Raw genomic sequence first — 21,844 nt, forward strand, 5'->3', positions numbered from 1 at the left:
CTGCATTCTTTAAACCAAATGGCATAACATTATAGCAATAATTTCCATATTCAGTTATAAAGGCGGTTTTCTCTTTATCAGATGGGTGCATGAGGATTTGGTTATAACCAGAATATGCGTCCATGAAACTTAAGGAACCAAAACCACAGGAGTTATCGACCAAATTGTCAATGCAAGGTAAAGGATAAGCATCTTTAGGACATGCTTTGTTTAAATCAGTGAAATCGACGCACATGCGCCACTTACCGTTACTCTTTCTTACCATGACAACATTAGCGAGCCATGTTGTGAACCTGATTTCGCGGATGAAATTGGCAGTAATGAGCTTTTTAACCTCGGCAACGCATGCAAGGCGCTTCTCTGTCCCGAGGTTTCTTTTCCTTTGAGATATTGGGCGAGCGCCTGAATTGATTGCTAACCTATGTGTGACAACAGAGGGATGTATGCCGGGCATGTCTGCAGGGGTCCAAGCAAATAAGTTGGCGTTTTCACGCAGAAATCTTACGAGTGCTTCTCTTTCCTCGGTGGTGGTCGATGTTCCTATGAAGGTGAATTTCATGGGATCTTCTGCTAGGGGAACCTTTGTTAAGTCCTCGTTTGGTATAGGTCGGTCTTCAAAATCAGCTCTTGGATCTATTTCTGTCAGTCTCGGTTGGTCGGGCTGTATGGAGTTGACCTGTGCTGTGTTGTTCCTTTTGATAGGCTTCAAGCTCGTGTTATAGCATTGCCGAGCTTCATGGAGATCTCCGTAGATGGTTGCTACTAAATTTTCCTGCACAGGAAACTTCACGCAAAGGTGAACTGTAGACACAATTGCTGCAAATCGATTTAAAAATGGTCTACCTAGTATGAGATTATAAGGACTAAAACAGTCGACAACAAGATATTGAATGTCTTGTGTCTTAAATAATGGTTGCTCACCGAGTGTGGTTTGTAACCACACGGAACCGAGAACGGGAACTCGTTCCCCGGAAAATCCGACCAAGTCTCCATGATATGGTTGTAAAATATTGTTACTCAGCTTCATCTTCTCAAACGTGGTAAACAATAATACGTCTGCGCTACTTCCGGGGTCGAGGAGTACTTTGCGGACTATTAGGTCTCCCAGCTGAACAGAAATTACGACTGGATCATCATAATTAGGATCTGTATGATTAAGGTCGGTTGAACGAAAAGTCATTTCTGGAAAATCTTGAATCGGCTGAGGTATTTTAGGGACATCTGTAACTGCCAACATGGCTCTATAGGTTCTTTTTCGAGCCGAGCTTGTATGTCCGCCTCCTGCATATCCTCCTGAAATACAGTTGATGATTCCTCTGGGTTGGGATGGTGCCTTGTCTTTCTCCCTTGATGAGTGGCTTGCTGCTGGGGGGTCGGAGGCCGAGGTTACATTCTTCTGCATGCGGCCTGCGATAAACTTATCGAGGTGACCTTGTCTTGCGAGACGTTCTAGGAGATCTTTAGCGATCACACATTCATCGGTTGTGTGACCGTGCTTCTGATGAAAAGTGCAATATTTGGATTTATCAACAGTTTTGGATTCTGGATAGGCGCCGGCTTTACGAGGAGGTTTGATCAACTTGGAGTTAAGTATTTCTTTGATAATGTCATCACTTTTTGCGTTGAACTGTGTCTACGACTCATACCGGGGAACAGGCTTAAAGGTCTTCTTGCTGTCCCGAAGTTTATCATCATCCTTGACAGCGGCTGACTTTTCTGTTTTGCGAGCTTGCCGAAGTTCCTCAACATCTATTTGTCCCTTGGCCTTTTCACGAAATTCTGCCAAAGTTTTTGGCTTGCTTACAGCTATTATCTCCTTAAATTTGCCCGGACGAAGGCCGCTTTTAATTGCATGGAGATGGACTTCAGGATGGAGATCAGGTATTCTCATAGCGATCTTGGTGAAGCGGGTAATATAATCCTTCAAGCTCTCCTGCGGACCTTGCTTAATGGTCGTCAGATAGTCAGAATCATGCAAGTATATTGCTGACGCTGCGAAGTGATCCTCGAACTGCTTCGCGAACTCCTGAAAGCGTGATATGGAATCTGCAGGCAAAGAGCAAAACCAGTCAAGTGCAGGTCCATCTAAAAATGAGGGAAAGCAACGACATAAAATGGGATCTGATGCACCGTTAACGATCATAATAGATCGGAATTTCTTAATGTGTTGCTTGGGATCTCCAAGCCCATCATATGGTGTCAAAGTCGTCGGCAGGGTGAACTATCGAGGTAATTGGAAATTCATTATATCGGCCGTAAATGGGCCAGCAGAGTTGTCGCGTCCATCCTCGTCAGCTTCGGGTTGGCCCTCCTCATGATGGTGGCCTCCTTCCTCATTACTCTGAGGTGTTTCAGAGACATGGGTCCGAGCTGACTGACGCTCGTCATTTTCTTGTCGCTCATGGTGATTATTATGATGCTCTATTCGGGCATTAATTAGTTCCGCAATTTGATTCTGCATCCTTTGATTGTCTTCCGCCATCCGTTGATTTGCTTGCTGAAGTTCGGTCACCATCCTCAGAAGCTCGGATGAGGTAGGAGGGGGAACGTCGGCCATGTGCGAATGCTAGGGTGTTCTGGGACCTTTAGTGAGTTATGTCTTTTACTCTTCGGCCCCACGGTGGGCGCCAAATGTTCTTGCCTGATTCTCCCGAGGTATAGCTCGTCCTCTGCTAAGATCGGTTGATTTCCAGAGTGAAGCAAGATATACGTCGGCGATGAGTGAACGGCGGGGAAGGGTACCTGCAAAGGCACTCCAACGCTCAAGTCAGAATTGAGTGAATAATAGATTGTATTTTTAGAAAAGTGACCTACCTCTTTTAGCTTTCTCGTTTGCTTTATATTAACAGAAAAAGGTCGGCCGTTTTCCTTGAGATATAACGTCTAGGAAGAGGATTAATTGTAAATCCAACGTTACTGATTTAAGACCATTCATGGCCGTTATAAAATCGTCGGTTATGATTGGGTCTCAGACGTAACCGAGCTATAAGGCATAACCGAGCTATAACGTGTAACCGATGTTTACTGGTCATATCAGTAACTAAAAATTATATCTTATGAAATTTTTAATATTATAAAAATTTACTATATTATAATTGATCTCAATAAAGAAAAAAAATTATATTTTTATGTAGTAATATGATTTATCTTTATTTATTTAAAAAAAAGTTACACTTGTCTTTGTAAAATATTATATATTAAAAAATATTTATTTATTTGTATACTAATATATTTTATATTTATTGAGGTCCAGGGACGGACATAAGGGGGACGAGTGGCGGCCTCGGCCTCCCAATTTTTTTTAATAGTAATAAGTTATTATGTATAATTTAATTTATTTTAAAAAAATATTTAGTATTTAGTCTAATATAAATAAAAGTTCAATCTAATTTAAATATTAATAATTTTTAATATCTAAAAAATAAGTAACAATATTAAAAAAATCTGAAAAAGATATTAATATTAATATTTTTTAATTAAATAAAAAATTTTAAAAATCTCATAAAGTGAATTCTTTTTCTTTTTGTGGCCGTTTTTTTTATTCGTTTGGTATTTATTCTCTCTGTTTCAACTGCTACAATTAAGAGATATTTTTCAACTATGAATATTGTGAAAAATAACTTAGAAACAAAATAAAAGATGAATTTCTTGCTAATTGTCTTTTAATTATATTGAAAAGAAAATTGTTGAAAATTTTGACACAAATTCTATTATCGGTGAATTTTATGATACGAAGAATCGACCACTTCGTTAGTAAAAAGTATACACATATTTTTTTTACTTTAAAATATATTCTCTATCCATATATTTTTATAATATATCTTATATTATATAATTTTTTTACATAATTTTTAATATTATATGTATTATTGACCCCCACATAATATCATTTCTAGATCCGTCCCTGTTGAGGTCTATTAATACTATTTTTTTTTATAGCAATTTTTTTTATTTTTATTTAATGAATTCAATAGTTTTAGACAAATAAGATTTTTAAAATTTTTAAATATAAATATCGAAAAGATAATGCATGAAACATTAAATTATGTATGTTTTGTTGCAATTATTTTTTAATTTACTTAAAAATAAGTTGAAAAAAAATTACATTTCAAAAATACCTAGTTGAAATGAAAAAATAACTTATTAATGTGTATAATTACTTTTATTATGAGTCAAAGGATATATAGTTAAAACGGAAAAAAGAAAATAAAAACCTTCTTATTGTTACGATATGGATGTCCATATCCATTCTATGTCTACTCAGCAAGCACTCTTGGAAAGTACATGCATTTAAGAATGTGCGGTGCATGCTTTTCAACCTTTGAAAATGTGAACCTTGAACTTGTATAAATAGAGGCTAAACCTCTGTACGTGATACAACACAAGCAAATAACAAAATCACTCCTCTTTTATACTGCAATCAAATACTCTTCTCCTTATATTTTTACTACAATTCTTTCTCTTCTTTTATTTTATAAGTATTTTAAATTCTATTTTCTATTACTCTTTGCATATAATATTAATAGCAATATTAACCATCTTTATTATATTGAGATTGCAACAATAAACAAATGCGATTCTCTCTCTCTTTATTTTTAATACTTCTTTCTATCTTTGTATATATATACACAATACAACATATAATTTTATTATATATATATATAAATTATTATTGAGCTAATTATTTTAATACTAGAGTCTTCTATTTATACAACTTTATTATATATATCTTTTATTTCACAACACGTTATCAGCACGAGACTCTGATCAAATTTTTAGAAGACTCAGGTAACAAATTTTTATTATGTCAAAACTCTTTCATCTTGAATATAATGCTTTTGATATATTTGGAAACAATTATTTACCATGGATACTAGATGCTAAAATCCATATTGATTCAATGGATCTTGAAGATACCATTAAAGCTGAAAATAATACATCCCAGAAGGATAAAGCCAAAGTCATATTTTTCCTTCATCGTCATCTTGAAGTATGATTGAAAAATGAATATTCCACATTAAAAGATCCTGCAGATCTGTGGAAAGACCTTGAAGAAAGGTACAATCATGTGATACTTCCTCAAACCCGATATGTTAGAGAAAATTTTCTCGACCTTCCATGTCTCAAATGTGCTCCTGCAGCAGCAGTATCGAGAAAAAGAAATTAAAAATATTCTGAGTTAATTTCTTGCCTTCTTATTGCTGAACGCAACAATGAGTTAATTTTGAGAAATCATGAAGCGCGCCCAGTTGGTGCCGCCCCATTTCCTGAAACAAATGCGGCAAATCATAACTCCAAAAGAGGTAAATAGCAAGATTTTGGTAGTAAGAAAAATTATGGAAGGAAAAGGAATTATGTTCACAAAGGATCTCACCAGAAGTGGGATGAAGAAAGAAATATTGGGCAAAGTAAATTAATTGAGGATAAATGCTCCCGTTGTGGTGGAAAGGATCATTGGTTACGTACCTGTCGTACCCCAAGGCACCTAGTTGATCTTTACCAGGCATCTTTGAAAAAGAACGACAAAGGAAAGGAAACAAATTTTGTTTCAAATGATGCTGAGAACTCCACCACTCATTATGATGTATCTGATTTCTTTGAGGATCTTGAAGGAAATATTGGCTATTTAATTAATGATGGAATAATTTAATATGTGTTTGTTAAGTATTCATGTGAATAATTTTTACTGTGCATGTACTTTTGCTTATTTTATTATTATTATTATTTGTCTTTGAAGAGAAATGGCAAGGATATATTCCAAAGATATTTGCCTTGCGGATAGTGCAAGTTCGCATACTATTCTTAAAAGTGATATATATATTTTACCAATCTTATGCCAAAAGAAGAGTATGTTAATACTATTATTGGCTCGGGTAATGTGATAGAAGGCTCCGGAAGAGCTATAATTTTGTTTCCTGAAGGAACAGAATTTGTAATAAATAATGCACTATTATCTACCAAGTCTCTGAGGAACTTGTTGAGCTTCAAAGATATTCGCCAAAATGGATATCATATTGAAACAATGAATGAGGGAAATCATGAGTATTTATGTATCACAACTCATGATTCAAATAAGAAAGTTATATTAGAAAAATTACACTCACTTTCATCTGGGTTGTATTATACCAAGATTAGTGCAATTGAATCACATGCCATTGTAAACCAGAAGTTTACTAGCCCAAATGAATTCATAACTTAGCATGATAGATTGGGTCATCCGGGAACAACCATGATGAGGAGAATTATTGAAAACTCTCATGGACATTCACTAAAGAACCAGAAGATTCTTAAAACTAGTGAATTTTGTTGTGCTGTGTGTTCTCAGGGAAAGTTAATTTTAAGGCCATCACCAGTAAAGATTGGATTTGAGTCCCCTGAATTCCTAGAAAGGATTCAAGGTGATATATGTGGACCTATTCATCCACCATGTGGATCTTTTAGATATTTTATGGTCCTAATAGACGCATCTTCGAGATGGTCACATGCGTGCTTATTATCTTCTCGCAACCTGGCGTTTGCGAGATTATTGGCTCAAATTATTCGATTAAAAGCACAATTTCCAGAAAATCCAATCAAAGCAATTCGTCTTGATAATGCTGGTGAATTTACTTCCCAAGCTTTTGATGCTTATTGTATGGCTAATGGAATAAGTGTTGAACATCCAGTAGCTTATGTTCACACGCAAAATGGGTTAGCAGAATCACTTATTAAGCGCCTCCAATTAATTGCTAGACCCTTACTTATGAGAACAAATCTCCCAACCTCGGTTTGGGGGCATGCTATTTTACATGCCGCAGCACTTATTCGTTTGAGGCCAACGAGTTATCATCAATTCTCTCCTATGCAATTAGCTTTTGGCCAGCAGCCAAATGTTTCCCATTTAAGAATATTTGGGTGTGCAATATATGTTCCCATTGCACCACCTAATCGCACCAAAATGGGACCCCAAAGAAAATTGGGGATATATGTTGGATATGATTCTCCCTCTATAGTGAGGTATCTTGAGATACAAACTGGTGATGCGTTTAAAGCCCGGTTTGCGGATTGTCATTTTGATGAATCAAAATTTCCAACATTAGGGGGAGAGAATAAGCTTCCTGAAAAGGAACTTAATTGGAATGCATCATCGTTGATGCATTTAGATCCTCGATCAGGGCAATGTGAACTAGAAGTTCAAAAGATTATACATTTGCAAAGAATAGCAAATGAATTGCCTGATGCATTTTCCGATACAAAGAGGATAACCAAATCTTACATACCAGCGGAAAATGCCTCAATTCGAATTGACGTCCCAGTAGGACAAGTAGCCACTGAAGCAAATTCACGCCAGAAGCGTGGCAGGACGGAAAATGCCCCAATTCGAATTGATGTCCCAGTAGGGCAAATAGCCACGGAAGCAAATACACGCCAGAAGCGTGGCAGGCCTGTCGGTTCCAAAGACAAAAATCCTCGAAAGAGAAAAGAGGTAAATAATATTCCTGTTGAAAAAGACATAGTAAAGACACCGGCAGTTGTCCAAAATTCTGATATAACGCCAGAAGACGTTCAGGTACCTGAAAATTGTGAAAATGACGAGATCTCGATAAATTATGTCTTTACAGGAGAGAAATGGGACCGAAATAAGACAATTGTCAATGAAATATTTGCATATAATGTGGCATTAGATATCATGCATGAAAGTAAGGATCTTGAGCCAAGATCAGTTGAAGAATGTCGACAAAGAAATGATTGGCCAAAATGGAAAGAAGCCATGAAAGCTGAATTAGATTCACTTGCAAAACGTGAAGTCTTTGGACCTGTAGTCCGTACACCTGAAGATGTAAAACCTGTTGGATATAAGTGGGTATTTGTGAGAAAACGAAATGAGAAAAATGAAGTTGTGCGCTACAAAGCTCGACTTGTGGCACAAGATTTTTCACAAAGGCCCGGTATAGATTATGAAGAAACGTATTCCCCTGTAGTGGATGCGATAACATTGCGCTATTTGGTCAGTTTATCTGCATATCATAAATTGCATATGCATTTAATGGATATGGTAACAGCCTATTTGTACGGCTCATTAGATCGGGATATCTATATGAAAGTCCCAGAAGGATTAAAAATATCCAAACCATCCAATGAATATTCGCAAGGGTTATACTCAGTCAAATTGCAAAGATCTTTATATGGTCTAAAGCAATCTGGACGAATGTGGTATAATCGTCTTACTGAGTATCTGGCCAAAAACGGATTCAAGAATGATGATATCTGTCCGTGTGTTTTTATAAAGAAATCTGCATCTGGATTCGTTATAATTGCTGTGTATGTTGATGATTTAAATATCATTGGGACTCCTGAAGAGATTCCAACAATTATAAAAATTCTAAAAGAAGAGTTTGAGATGAAAGATCTTGGAAGAACTAAATTTTGTCTCGGCCTGCAGATTGAGCATATAAAAAGTGGGATCTTTATTCATCAAACAACATACACAGAAAAGATCTTGAAAAGATTTTATATGGATAAGTCACATCCATTAAGTACCCCAATGATCGTAAGATCTTTGGATGTGAAAAAGGATCAATTCCGTCCTAAAGAAGAAAATGAAGATATCCTTGGTCCTGAAGTACCATATCTTAGTGCCATTGGAGCGCTAATGTATCTTGCTAATAATACGTGACCCGATATATCATTTGCTGTGAATTTACTAGCAAGATATAGTTCCTCTCCAACCAGAAGACATTGAAGTGGAATCAAACAAATCTTTTGATATCTTCATGGGACGGTTGATATGGGATTGTTTTATCCCTATGGATCCAAGTCACAACTAGTTGGCTATGCAGATGCCGGATACCTGTCTGATCCACATAAAGGGAGGTCTCAAACAGGATACCTATTCACATATGGTGGTACAGCTATATCATGGAGGTCCACGAAACAGACGATAGCAGCAACCTCCTCTAATCATGCTGAAATACTGGCGATTCATGAAGCTAGTCGCGAATGTTTTTGGCTGAGGAGTCTGATTCAATATATTCTGTCATCATGTGGACTAATTGATCATAAGATAGCTCCTACTGTCCTGTTTGAAGATAATACAGCATGCATTGCTCAACTTAAGGGGGGTTACATCAAAGGTGATAGAACAAAACATATTTCTCCCAAATTCTTCTTCACTCATGACCTTCAAAATCAAGGGACAATTGATGTCCAACAGATCCGTTCAAGTGACAATCTGGCAGATTTATTTACAAAGTCACTCCCAAAATCCTCCTTTGAAAGATTGGTACATGAGGTTGGGATGCGCCGATTTCGAGACATTAAATGATGTCGGCAAGAGGGGGAGACTGTACTCTTTTTTCCTTGGTCAGGTTTTTTCCCATTGGGTTTTTCTTGACAAGGTTTTTAATGAGGCAGTCCCCATTACAAAGGATATTGTACTCTTTTTCCTTCACTAAGGTTTTTCCCACAGGGTTTTCCTTTAGTAAGGTTTTAACGAGGCAATAATCCTAAATGGACATCCAAGGGGGAGTGTTACGATATGGATGTCCATATCCATTCTATGTCTACTCAGCAAGCACTCTTGGAAAGTACATGCATTTAAGAATGTGCGGTGCATGCTTTCCAACCTTTGAAAATGTGAACCTTGAACTTGTATAAATAGAGGCTAAACCTCTGTACGTGATACAACACAAGCAAATAACAAAATCACTCCTCTTTTATGCTGCAATCAAATACTCTTCTCCTTATATTTTTACTACAATTCTTTCTCTTCTTTTATTTTATAAGTATTTTAAATTCTATTTTCTATTACTCTTTGCATATAATATTAATAGCAATATTAACCATCTTTATTATATTGAGATTGCAACAATAAACAAATGCGATTCTCTCTCTCTTTATTTTTAATACTTCTTTCTATCTTTGTATATATATACACAATACAACATATAATTTTATTATATATATATAAATTATTATTGAGCTAATTATTTTAATACTAGAGTCTTCTATTTATACAACTTTATTATATATATATCTTTTATTTCACAACACTTATTATGTAGATGTCACCATTATTAACACATGAATAATGTTCTTTTTTTTCCCTTCGAAATAGAAATATGAAGTATCAACAATATTCTAATAGCAGCTATTTCAAACAAATTTTTCCTCCAGTCCCAACACAAATTGACCCTTGCCATACAATCTTATAAGTAAGCCCAAAGAGCCCAACAAGCAGCTGGATAGAGACGACCCAAAAAAATCCCGTTACACAAAAAGAAAAGCCGCCTAAGCTAAACCTCTACCAAGCCTTGCAGATGTAACAGTGCTATCAACCTGCTTCCTGACACCACACATCCACAACACGTGTTGATGAACTATACATCTCTGTATATCTACAATCTGTAGACTAGAGTGACCCTATCTTAATTCAATTATACATAAATATACACAAACAAATCATCCAAATCCAATGATCCAATTATTCAAACAGCATCAGATACACAGTTTCACAGAATCACATTATCACAATAATTAATCAATTATTCAAATTCTTATTTCTAAATTGATAAAATCAATTCTCACTGGAGAGTGGAGAGGCGAGAACGAGAGAGAGAGAGACGCAGAGGCAGAGCGGCAGAGACGACGGAGTGGCAAGAGGCGAGTGGCGAGACTGCGAGAGGCGATGACCGAGCAACGAGCCAAGCAGCCAGCGACGAGTCAGCGAAGCAAGCGAGCAGGGCAGGTCAGGTCAGGAGACACCGGGACAGCAAGCCAGCGACAAGCCAACGGCGTCGACGATTCTGCGACAGTGACGCGGATTGCGGACAGATCAGGAGGTGCCGAGGTGGGTGGCGAGCTGTGCAGTTAGCCAGTTACTCGAGGCCGCGAGGGGGAGAACTGGAGAAGAAGGGTTACGCGAGGGGGAGAAAGATAGCAGAGACAAAAACTTAGACAGGAGAGAAGGAGAAGGTTACGGCTTAGGGATTTCAATTTTGGGAGTGGGGTCAAAATTATTTTGGGAGTGGGGGCAACTAAATTTTTTACTGAGAAGTACTCAGTAATTTTTCAAATTCTACAACTGGAAGCTATGAATCCATCCGTCCAGCAATCTTGTATTCAACCACAACTGGAAGCTCATTTGAAAGACTGATGGTAACTTGGTTAGACAATGGTGCTGCCTTTGTGAAAGAGTTCATGTACCGCAATGCAAATGTCAAGGACACAGGCTCATTCATCTCTACAGTAGTGGCTTCTTCAGGCTGCAATATCAATCAGTATGTATTTCAAATTATACGAGAACTAAATTGTACAAACAATAAAGTTATGATTAAAAAAGAACAAATAAATCTCTGTTACCTTGTTCACAGAAGAGTTATGCCTGCAGACAATGTTTGCAGTTCCAATATCATCTTTTGTGGAAAACTTTACACCTTCCTTAGTAACGGAAATGACAACTACAATATTTATCGCTCACTGAACAAATTGTTTCAGCTAAACTATTAACTTCCAAAAGAGAACCATAAAACCCCCGAAAATTCATAGCAAAGCAAATTACCAGTGTCACCAATACTGCAAATCCTAGCAAACTCGGTAGACGGCATTCTAACAATGGCATGGTACTCTGCCTCAGGAATTCCAAGGTGCTCACTGTCGATATCCATCAACTTCATCTCAAAATCAGAAATTTTATCTTGTGCTTCAGGACATAAACAGAAAAAAAAAAAAAGAATAGTCAGATTACAAATATTTTCAATATCCAAAACTTCATAATTCAGATCTTGAATCAAAATGTAATATTAACAGCTGCACTACCAGAAACAGATTCCAATACATGAAAGAAACACAGCTGAACACTATCTTGCTTGAAATTAAACACTAAAGCTTAATTCCTGCATATAAATTTTTACAATCCTAGAAATCCAATCACCAAACACTAAATTTTGTAGCAATTCATTAACAACTGAACTCATATCAACTACAGAATCAAGATCATGCCTCTCATCCCCTTGCAGAATACTAAACTTTCAAACACACAAAAAACAATGTAATAGGTCTTCCCTTTCCAGTACAGTTTTCTAGCAAGAAAGAATCCTAAGCGTCAATAAAAAGTTTAACGAATTAAAATAATACCATATCAAAATTAGCAACTAAAGATCAAACAGAAACAGGAAAATGAACCATGCAGATATAAAACCCTAGAAATAATCGGACAAAATTAAAATGAAAATTGAAATCAAGATTTCTTGGGAAAATGAATAGTACTTGGGCACTCGAATATGAAAGTGACGGTGTCGCTGCCGTCATCGCCCTTGACAGTGATGATGTCATTATTTCCGGCGCACCGTAGCATCTTGGCCATGTTGAGATTCATCCCCATCGAGATGTTGGGTCGCACCGTAGTGCTCGAACCCTTCGGACCGCAGTAGGACCGCCACGAGAGCAACGTGGCTCGAGTCCATGGCCTGGAGTGAGAACCCAGCCGCAGAGCAATCGAAGTTCGCATCGTTCACGAGCTCCCTGATTGCTTCTAGAACCTTCTTCAGCAAAGAGCCTTGCACCAAACGGAGTTCCAGCCAGCATCTTGAAAATGGGGGTGTTGCAGGTTTTCTTGCTTTCTTGCCTTTTAAGATTTTTTATTATGTCTGAACAGAATCAGTAATCTTTTAGCTGAATTGTTACTTTAGAATTATGCAAACATGATACACAATCAAAGATGCAATTCAAAATTCAAAGTGTTATAGAGACATATCACTGAATAATTAGAACAGTCCAATCAAATCAAATGCAAGTAATTCTTTAATTTTAGACCGAACAAATCAAAATCAATAAAAAATTATTATCCAAATTATCAACAATATCAACCTCAAAAATTAAAATAACATATTTAAAGTTTACTAACTAAAATTAATTTTAATTTAAAAATCTTAATTTTAAACTAAGTTAAATTTAAAAATTTAGGTTCAATTAAATTTAAACTAAATTCTAACAATAAAATTAAAATTAAAAAAAAAATTAAGTATTAAATTATAAATACATACCTTCTACTTAAGTAAACTTAACCATTTAATTCTTCAATTATCGAATTTGTTTTATATACATCGCTATAAGATGCACTTGAATACGATAAAAGAGGGAATGTAGGAGAAGAAGACATGACAGATTTTTGAGGACGTGATATTAAATTAAGATCTTCTTGTAACATTTTCACCACTCCTTTTATTGATGGTCTTTTTAATGGATCTATTTGAATACAACATAAGCCCACTAATAAAATCTTTTGTATTATAATTTCATCTTCTTTATCGAAAGCCAAACTCCTGTAATAAATAAAATCTTCATCTAGATCCTTATAAAGCCAATCAGGAAAGTAGGATTCACTGCCAGAGGAATGTTAGGGGGTCAGCAATTTTGGTGTTTTGTAACCATCAATTAGCCATCAATAGTATTTTTAATGGTGTGAGATTACATCTAATGGTGGGAGATCACTCACTTTTGTTTTGATGGTTAAGTGCTGGCCAGAAAACACAAAAGTTGCTGTCCCCTAGACTTTTCCTTCACTGCCATGAGATCCTCTAATATGTGGATCATCTTTTTCCTCCATCATTTCAAGAATTAACATTCCATAACCATACACATCTGACTTGTAAGAAATTCCACCATACGCTCGACTAAACATTTCTGGTGCAATATAACCCGGAGTTCCTCTTATGCTAAATGTTCGCCTACTACTTTTATCATTTTTGCATATTTTAGCTAATCCAAAATCTGCAATTTTTGGACAAAACTTTTCATCAAAAAGCACATTTTGAGGTTTGATATCAAGATGTAAAATTTTTGTATTACATCTTTCATGTAAGTAGTCTAATCCTTGAGTAATGCTACTTACAATATGATATAGTTCTTTCCAATCTAAAATAGAAAAGAGAGAACTGAGAGAGGAACGTCCCTGTTTATATTTATATCTCTCCAAAGAGCCATTGGACATAAATTCATAAATAAGAGCTTGTTTATTCATTTCGTAGCAAAATCCCCAAAGTGAAACAATGTTCACATGAGATGTTCTACTGATGATAACAACCTAATTTACGAATTCTTGCACACTTCCTTTTGACTCCTTAAGTATCTTCACTGCCACTTGACGACCATCATTTAAACTTCCTTTATATACAATACCATATCCTCCTGCTTCCAATTTTTCACAAAATGAATTTGTCATCTGTTTTACTTCTGCATAAGTATATCTTCTTACTAGTGTTATAGTACCATAACTTTCTATCAATCTATCAACTTGCTGATCAATAGAAGTTTTATTTTGTAATAAATGTTTCTTATAATAATAAACAATCACAACAAAGATGATTATAATAACACCAACACCCGCAATTGAAATACCTGCATGTAGACATTGAAGTAAAAAATAATTACAAAATAGAAATTTAGATTAAAATACTATTTAAGTATCATCTTATTAAATAATTAACTGTATATTATTTTATAAATTTTTAGAAAATAGGTAATAAATTAACTAATTTTACAAATCTACCAAAAAATATTAAATATATTATTTTAGTTAATTATGACATGCTACTTGAGAAACTTAATTAAGAGTTAAACCTAATTATAAAATTACAAAACTATTATTATTTATTTTATATTTAACAACCGAATAAACAAAAAAAAACTATAAAGCAATAACTTTAGAGTTAAAAACACCAATGTATGGATATTTAATAATTAATTATTTCTAAATGTATCATGTAATTTTGTAGAGAGTAAAAATATAAAATAAATATATATTATATTTAAAAGTGAAAATAATAATTTTAGTGAATAATTTTTTTTATAAGCCAACAAATATTGTATATGGACAAATGAAATTATATTTGTTTGGTAATGCAAATTTGCATACTAGTTAAATAAAATTTTAAAATATTTTAATTTAAAAGCATCATATTTAACAAAAAAAAAAAATACTAAATAAAGGAAGTTTTTCTCCAGAAAGGTACATCTTTATCCTAGTCTCTTAGTTATGAATTATTTAGAAAGCTTAGATATATATAGCAAACGTTAGGACCCAAATAGCACATCACTCATGACAACTACATATATTTTTAGTTTTATAATAGAACAAATTTTATTTTCCAATACTTTACACAGCCCAACTAACTCCATTAATAGAAGTGAGGTTTTTGATAAATTCGGCACACAATCTTTTGGCATCGAAAAACTCACTTCAAAATAATTGTTATGTAATTTATTTTAATGTTACATTCTATTGTTATAAGCTCATCATCCACATACAATTTTTTTAAATTACTACTTTTACAAGCAATCTCTTATTTGTATAAATTTATAAGTTTAACATTTTAATTTTGTTTTGTTTTTTATTTTTGTAAGTTTACCATTACTCAATATAAAAATAATAACGAGCGTACCTATAATGAAAGTAGAAGATAGCGAGGTTTTAGATGAGTGAGGCTGCTAAAGAAAAACATTCCCCGTTGTAATGACCATGATCTTTGTTGAAAATGGTGGAAGATTTTTCGATAAATTGTTGTTGGACACATCCAAAAACTTGAGTTGTTGTAGGCTTGTCAGGCTCTCTGGTATGGACCCATTCAATCTATTTTCACCAAGATACAATTGACATAGATCCATTAAATTTTTGAATGAAGGGGATATTAACCCCGTCAAATTCGAATTTGTTAAATTAACGGTTCTGATGTTGCCATTCTCATCACAAGTAATGAAATTCCAAGTTTCACAGGGATTGTTTCCTCTCCATGATTGCGCCAATAGATATGGATAATGAAATTCCTGAACAACTTGGAGTAGAGTAGTGACTCTGTGATCACAAGGTCCAGAATGATCTAAACAGAATTCATTAGAAGCAAGATTTACTTTTGGAGTCCGAACTTTATTAAATAAAGGAAGAGGACCCTGCAACCAGTTGTTTTCTAACGAAACTTGATAGATTTTATTGAGCAGTCCCAGAAAAGGTAAAACTACACCTGTTAACCTATTATTTGCAAGGAATAGATATTTCAAGTGTTTGCAATTAGATAGGTCTGGAATAGAACCCTCGAAGGAGTTCCCCTCAAGATTCACTTGAAACAATTGTGGCATAAATGAAAGAAATTGAATTGTATCCGACAACTTATTATCCTTGGGGTGGTTGAGTTTCAATCTAATTAGCTTGGTTAGTTTTGAAAAAGACTTAGGCAACACTTTTGTGAGGTTGTTTTCAGAGAGAGAAAAAGTTTGCAATACGGGAAAAGAATCAAAGATATCCGGCAAGGAGCCTATGAGGTTTGTATTCTCGAGTATGATGACAATAAGGCGTGAGTTGGTATTCAAGTTGGTGGGAAAGGTCAAGGGTGAGAGGTTGGTATTGTAACTCAAGTCAAGGAGCTCCAAATTTTCTAAACCATAGAAGCAATCGTGAGGAATAGAGGTGAAGTTGTTCTGGGACAAGTACAGAGATTGGAGGTAAGAGAGATTCAAAAAAGAAGGCAAATGACCACTGAAAGAGTTGTTTCCAAGATCAAGATAGCATAAATTAACGACATACTTGTTAATATCTGAAGGGATTGTTCTATTGAGCCGCCTTGAATTGAGCTGGATCTTTTCTAGATATCGAGAATTAGTGGCTGGAAAGTAACCACAAACCACACCAACCCATTCGCACATAACAGTATCATTGTCGAACCAATTAGAGAAAAGATTGTGTACGACTTCTTTAAACTTCAACAAGTACTTAGCTTCTTTATGACTAATTTCATTATCATTATTATTAGATAATACATGCGCACACATGATTAAAAAAAAAAAAAGGAAAGTTGCAAACATTTTGAGATGAGCCATCTATGCAATAATTTTGGGATTCACTCTGCCTTTTTTGTTCTCTCACTCTCTGTGATTTTTTTATTCTCTCGCAATGAAAGAGGAAGAATATTCCTCTCCTTTTATTATCGTTTAGTTTCCATATTAGAATAAACATGCGTTTAAATGTTAGCAGTTTGCTCGGCCTAAATAAACTATCATACAATCTTGTCCTTTCGATTATCAGACTTTACAAGGACACTTACAATAGAGCTAGTACTCACGAGCCCCAAGATTTACAAGCATAATGAAAATGAAGAAAATGGAGGTACCAACTTTTCTACAACTACTACTATTTAGAATTTTCCAAGTCCAAATCCTCGGCCTAAATAAAATATCATACAATCTTGTCCTTTCGATTATTAGACTTTACAAGGACACTTACAATAGAGGTAGTACTCACGAGCCCCAAGATTTACAAGCATAATGGAAATGAACAAAACGGAGGTACCAACTTTCTTACAACAACTACTATTTAGAATTTTCCAGGTCCAAATGCTCGACCTAAATAAATTATCATACAATCTTATCCTTTCTATTATCAGACTTTACAAGGACACTTACAATAGAGCTAGTACTCACAAGTCCCAAGATTTACAAGCATAGTGGATATGAAGAAAATGGAGGTACCAACTTTCCTATAACTACTACTATTTAGAATTTTCCAGGTCCAAATACTGTATAATATCTTCACCGCTTTTTTGAATGGTAGTGGTGTTGAATGGCAGTTTGGCACCGTACATATAATATGATTGAATCCTCACCTCTTCACGATTGAACCTATACATTCAAATTTTCACAAACAAACTACATCAATTCATTGACTACTTCTGAAAACTCACCTAGACTAAGGCATATTTTTATAAGAGAAATTTTAAAAAGTTGAAAAGTTTATATCAAGTTAAAGGGTTGAAATATTAAACAAACTAGTAGAATCATTGTTGCAAAACAAGTTCAGATCATATCATGTAAATAATAATATACCTGGGCATATACTTTGCACGTTTTGCTTCATCCCAAGCCAATGCTCAGCTTTCAAGAGGGCTCAACTTCCTTGCATGATCTTCAACCTTCTTCTCAAACACCTTGCAATAAGGATTCCATGATCCTTGATGACCCTCACCAGAATGAGATTCCATCCCACCATTTCGGGGCCTCATCGGAGTTGAAGCCCCAGAGTGAATTAGACTCCTAATTGCCGGAGTAGTGGCTCGAATTCGCGTACCGGTTCTTGAAGGCTCTTGGCTAGCAATTGGTGTCATCCCATTCTTAAACATGTGCCTCACCCTCACACAATTGACACAAGGACTACTGTGACCTGAACCATCTGCAAAATTCTTTTTATATAAATAAATTAAATAATGTCATTTCTTATCTCTCTATTTTTTATAACAGAAAAAAGGTATTAATAATTTCACTTATGGTTAAAAATTAATCTTTAGTTAGAGAATTAATTGGTTAATTTCAAAAGATATATTATTATTATTATTTATTAATTTTTTATTAAGTCTATTTATTTATTTATTTTTAGTTTAATACTAAATTAAATTTGCAAGATGAAATAAAATAGAAATAAACAAAAACAACATAATAATTTATAACTAATTATGGAGAAAAAATAATGTAACAACGGGACAATGATATATTGATTATAATTATGCTCACTCTTTAACTTATTGGAAGGGCTTACCATGTTACAAGCACATGCAAGTTTCAGCCTTGCTTTCTCTCAAATCTTAATCTCTGTCACAAAATCAATCATCTCTATTATTTTTTCAGCTTTGCTTTCTCTCAAATCTTAATCTCTGTCACAAAATCAATCATCTCTATTATTTCTCTGTCACAAAAATCACTCATGTTCCTACACTCTATTATTCTGAAATAATAATAATATATCTGGACAGATACTTAGCACGTTCTGCTTCATCCCAAGCCAATGCTCAGCTTTCAAGAGGGCTCAACTTCCTTGCATGATCTTCAGCCTTCTTCTCAGACACCTTGCAATAAAAATTTATAATCAGCAACCATCACCAATACAAACTTGCATAAATCAAATACAGTTAACAACACCAACACATCAACCTGGATTTATACAATTTCTAGTCATATTAACAAACCAACAACACATGCAACATCAGAAATTCAGAAAACAATCAACAGAAGTTCAGAAGACAAACTCAGGAATTAAAATCCATTACAATTAGACAATAAAATCAGAAATCAACACAAAATTAACAAAATACCATCAACAATCAACCATATTATTTCAAAAAAAAAAAAAAACTCAAATCCAGAAAAATTAACTCAAAGTCAGAAGAGCAGTGGACTTGAACAACCGTCGGAGGATGAAGGTGAAAGCAAGGGTTGCTACTGTGAGTAAGCAACCGTGGGAGGGAGACAGAGAGCTTGAAGAGAAAGACACGATGGCGACGAGAAGAGCTCCGAGCAGAGACGGGCTTGATGATGAGGGAAGAGGCGGGCTTGATGACGAGGGCAGAGACGTTGATGATGAGAGTGGCTCCGAGCAGATCTGCCGAGGGAGGAACCAAGCTGATGCGAGGGAGGAACGTCGCCAGAGGAGGATCGAGCAACCACGAGCAGATGACGAGAATAGGGTGAGGAGAAGAGGAACGTTGAGTGACGACAGCACCCTCCTGCCGAGGAGAAGAGTTTGGCGACGAAGAGTGGATGGTGGCTGGGTGCTGCTCCAAGGAGGTTTGGGGCTGGGTTCTTCACTCCAGTCTCCAAAGTCAAGGTTGGTATTGTAACTCAAGTCAAGGAGCTCCAAATTTTCTAAACCCCGAAAGCAATCGTGAGTAATGGAGGTGAAGTTATTCTGGGAAAAGTATAGAGATTGGAGGTAGGAGAGGCCTGAAAAGGAAGGCAAAGGGCCACTGAAAAAGTTGTTTCCAAGATCGAGAAAGCGTAAATTGACGAGAGATTCGTTAATATTTAAAGGGATTGTACCGTTGAGCTGCCTTGAATTGAGCTCGATTTTTTCTAGATATCGAGAATTAGTGGTTGGAAAGTAACAGCAAATCACACCAACCCATTCGTACATAATAGTATTATTGTCGAACCAATTAGAGGGAAGATTGTGTATGGCGTTTTCTAAACTTCAACAAGTACACAGCTTCTATATGACTAATCTCATTATCATTATTATTAGATAATACATGCACACACATGATAAAAAAAAGAATAATGCAATCATTTTGAGATGAGCCATCTATGCAATAATTTTGGTATGAACTCTTTGTGTTTTTTTTGTTCTCTCGCATCATGAAAGAAAAAGAATGTTGCTCTCCTTTTATTTTTGTTTAGCTTTCCATAATAGAAAAAAACATGCCTCTCAATGTTGATAGTTTGTTTTGCTTAAAGTAAACTATCATACAAATTCTTGTCCTTTCAATTATCTGACATTTACAAGCATGAATTCTCAGTAAAATTATAGAGCTAGCACTTAGAGTGAGGAATTTATAAGATGAGAGGTCCATTAACTTAGTGCCTTAAGGTTTTGAGTTGGATTTGGTGTCTTCTCATCTTATGTTTTCTTACTTGGTTCCTCTCCGAAGTCTCCCTGTTGGTCGAGAGCTCCCCACGGTGGCCCAACAAGTGGTATCAGAGTCGATGGTTAATTGGTCTGGTTTAAGGAGCTTGTTGGTCCACCGTGGAAAACTCTCGACCACCAGGAAGACTTCAGGGATGAATCAAGTGAGAGAACATAAGATGAGATGCCACCACCATCGGCTCTGATACCACTTGTTGGGCCACCATGGGGAGCTCTCGATCAACGGCGAGATTTCGGGGAGGAACCAAGTGAGAGAATATAAGATGAGAAGACACCATATCCAACTCAAAACCTTAAGGCACTAAGTTAATGGACCTCTCATCTTATAAACTCCTCAAACAATTATGGCATAGATGAAAGAAATTGAATTGTACCCGACAACTTATTATCCTTGGGGTGGTTGAGTTTCAATCTAATTAGCCTGGTTAGTTTTGAAAAAGACTTAGGCAACACTCCCGTTAGATTATTTTCAGAGAGATAAAAAGTTTGCAATACAGGAAAACAATCAAAGATATCCGGCAAGGAGCCTATGAGGATTGTAGTATCGAGTATGATGACGGTAAGGTGTGAGTTGGTATTCAAGTTGGTGGGAAAGGTCTAGGGTGAGAGGTTGGTATTGTAACTCAAGTTAAGGAGCTCCAAATTTTCTAAACCCCAAAAGCAATCGTGAGGAATGGAGGTGAAGATGTTCTGGGACAAGTACAGAGATTGGAGGTAGGAGAGGCCCGAAAAGGAAGGCAAAGGGCCACTGAGAAAGTTGTTTCCAAGATCGAGAAAGCGTAAATTGACGAGAGATTCGTTAATATTTAAAGGGATTGTTCCGTTGAGCTGCCTTGAATTGAGCTCGATCTTTTCTAGATATCGAGAATTAGTGGCTGGAAAGTAACAACAAACCACACCAACCCATTCGCACATAATAGTATTATTGTCGAACCAATTAGAGGGAAGATTGTGTATGGCATTTTCTAAACTTCAACAAGTACACAGCTTCTTTATGACTAATCTCATTATCATTATTATTAGATAATACACGCGCACACATGATAAAAAAAGAATAATGCAATCATTTTGAGATGAGCCATCTATGCAATAGTTTTGGTATGAACTCTCTATGCTTTTTTTGTTCTCTCGCATCATGAAAAAAGAAGAATGTTGCTCTCCTTTTATTTTTGTTTAGCTTTCCATAATAGAAAAAACATGCCTTTCAAAGTTTGGTAGTTTGTTTTGCTTAAAGTAAACTATCATACAAATTCTTGTCCTTTCAATTATCTGACATTTACAAGCATGAATTCTCAGTAAAATTATAGAGCTAGTACTTAGAGTGAGAAGTTTATAAGATGAGAGGTCCATTAACTTAGTGCCTTAAGGTTTTGAGTTGGATGTGGTGTCTTCTCATCTTATGTTCTC

General features: G+C 35.5%; 1 pseudogene across 1 annotated transcript; it reads right to left on the reverse strand.

Moving 5' to 3' along the window:
* Window positions 1-10,160: 10,160 nt before the first annotated feature.
* LOC107614230 (DNA sliding clamp PCNA-like) lies at window positions 10,161-12,614 on the reverse strand (annotated as a pseudogene). The gene is made up of 4 exons (XR_015895747.1): window positions 12,247-12,614; window positions 11,540-11,680; window positions 11,341-11,438; window positions 10,161-11,243 (listed from the first exon to the last, which is right to left on the reverse strand). The product of XR_015895747.1 is annotated as a DNA sliding clamp PCNA-like (transcript).
* Between the last annotated feature and the right edge of the window lie 9,230 nt (window positions 12,615-21,844).

The sequence above is a fragment of the Arachis ipaensis genome, chromosome B8, assembly GCF_059453495.1.
Source record: "Arachis ipaensis isolate K30076 ecotype BB chromosome B8, ASM5945349v1, whole genome shotgun sequence".
NCBI classification, from domain to species: Eukaryota; Viridiplantae; Streptophyta; class Magnoliopsida; order Fabales; family Fabaceae; genus Arachis; species Arachis ipaensis.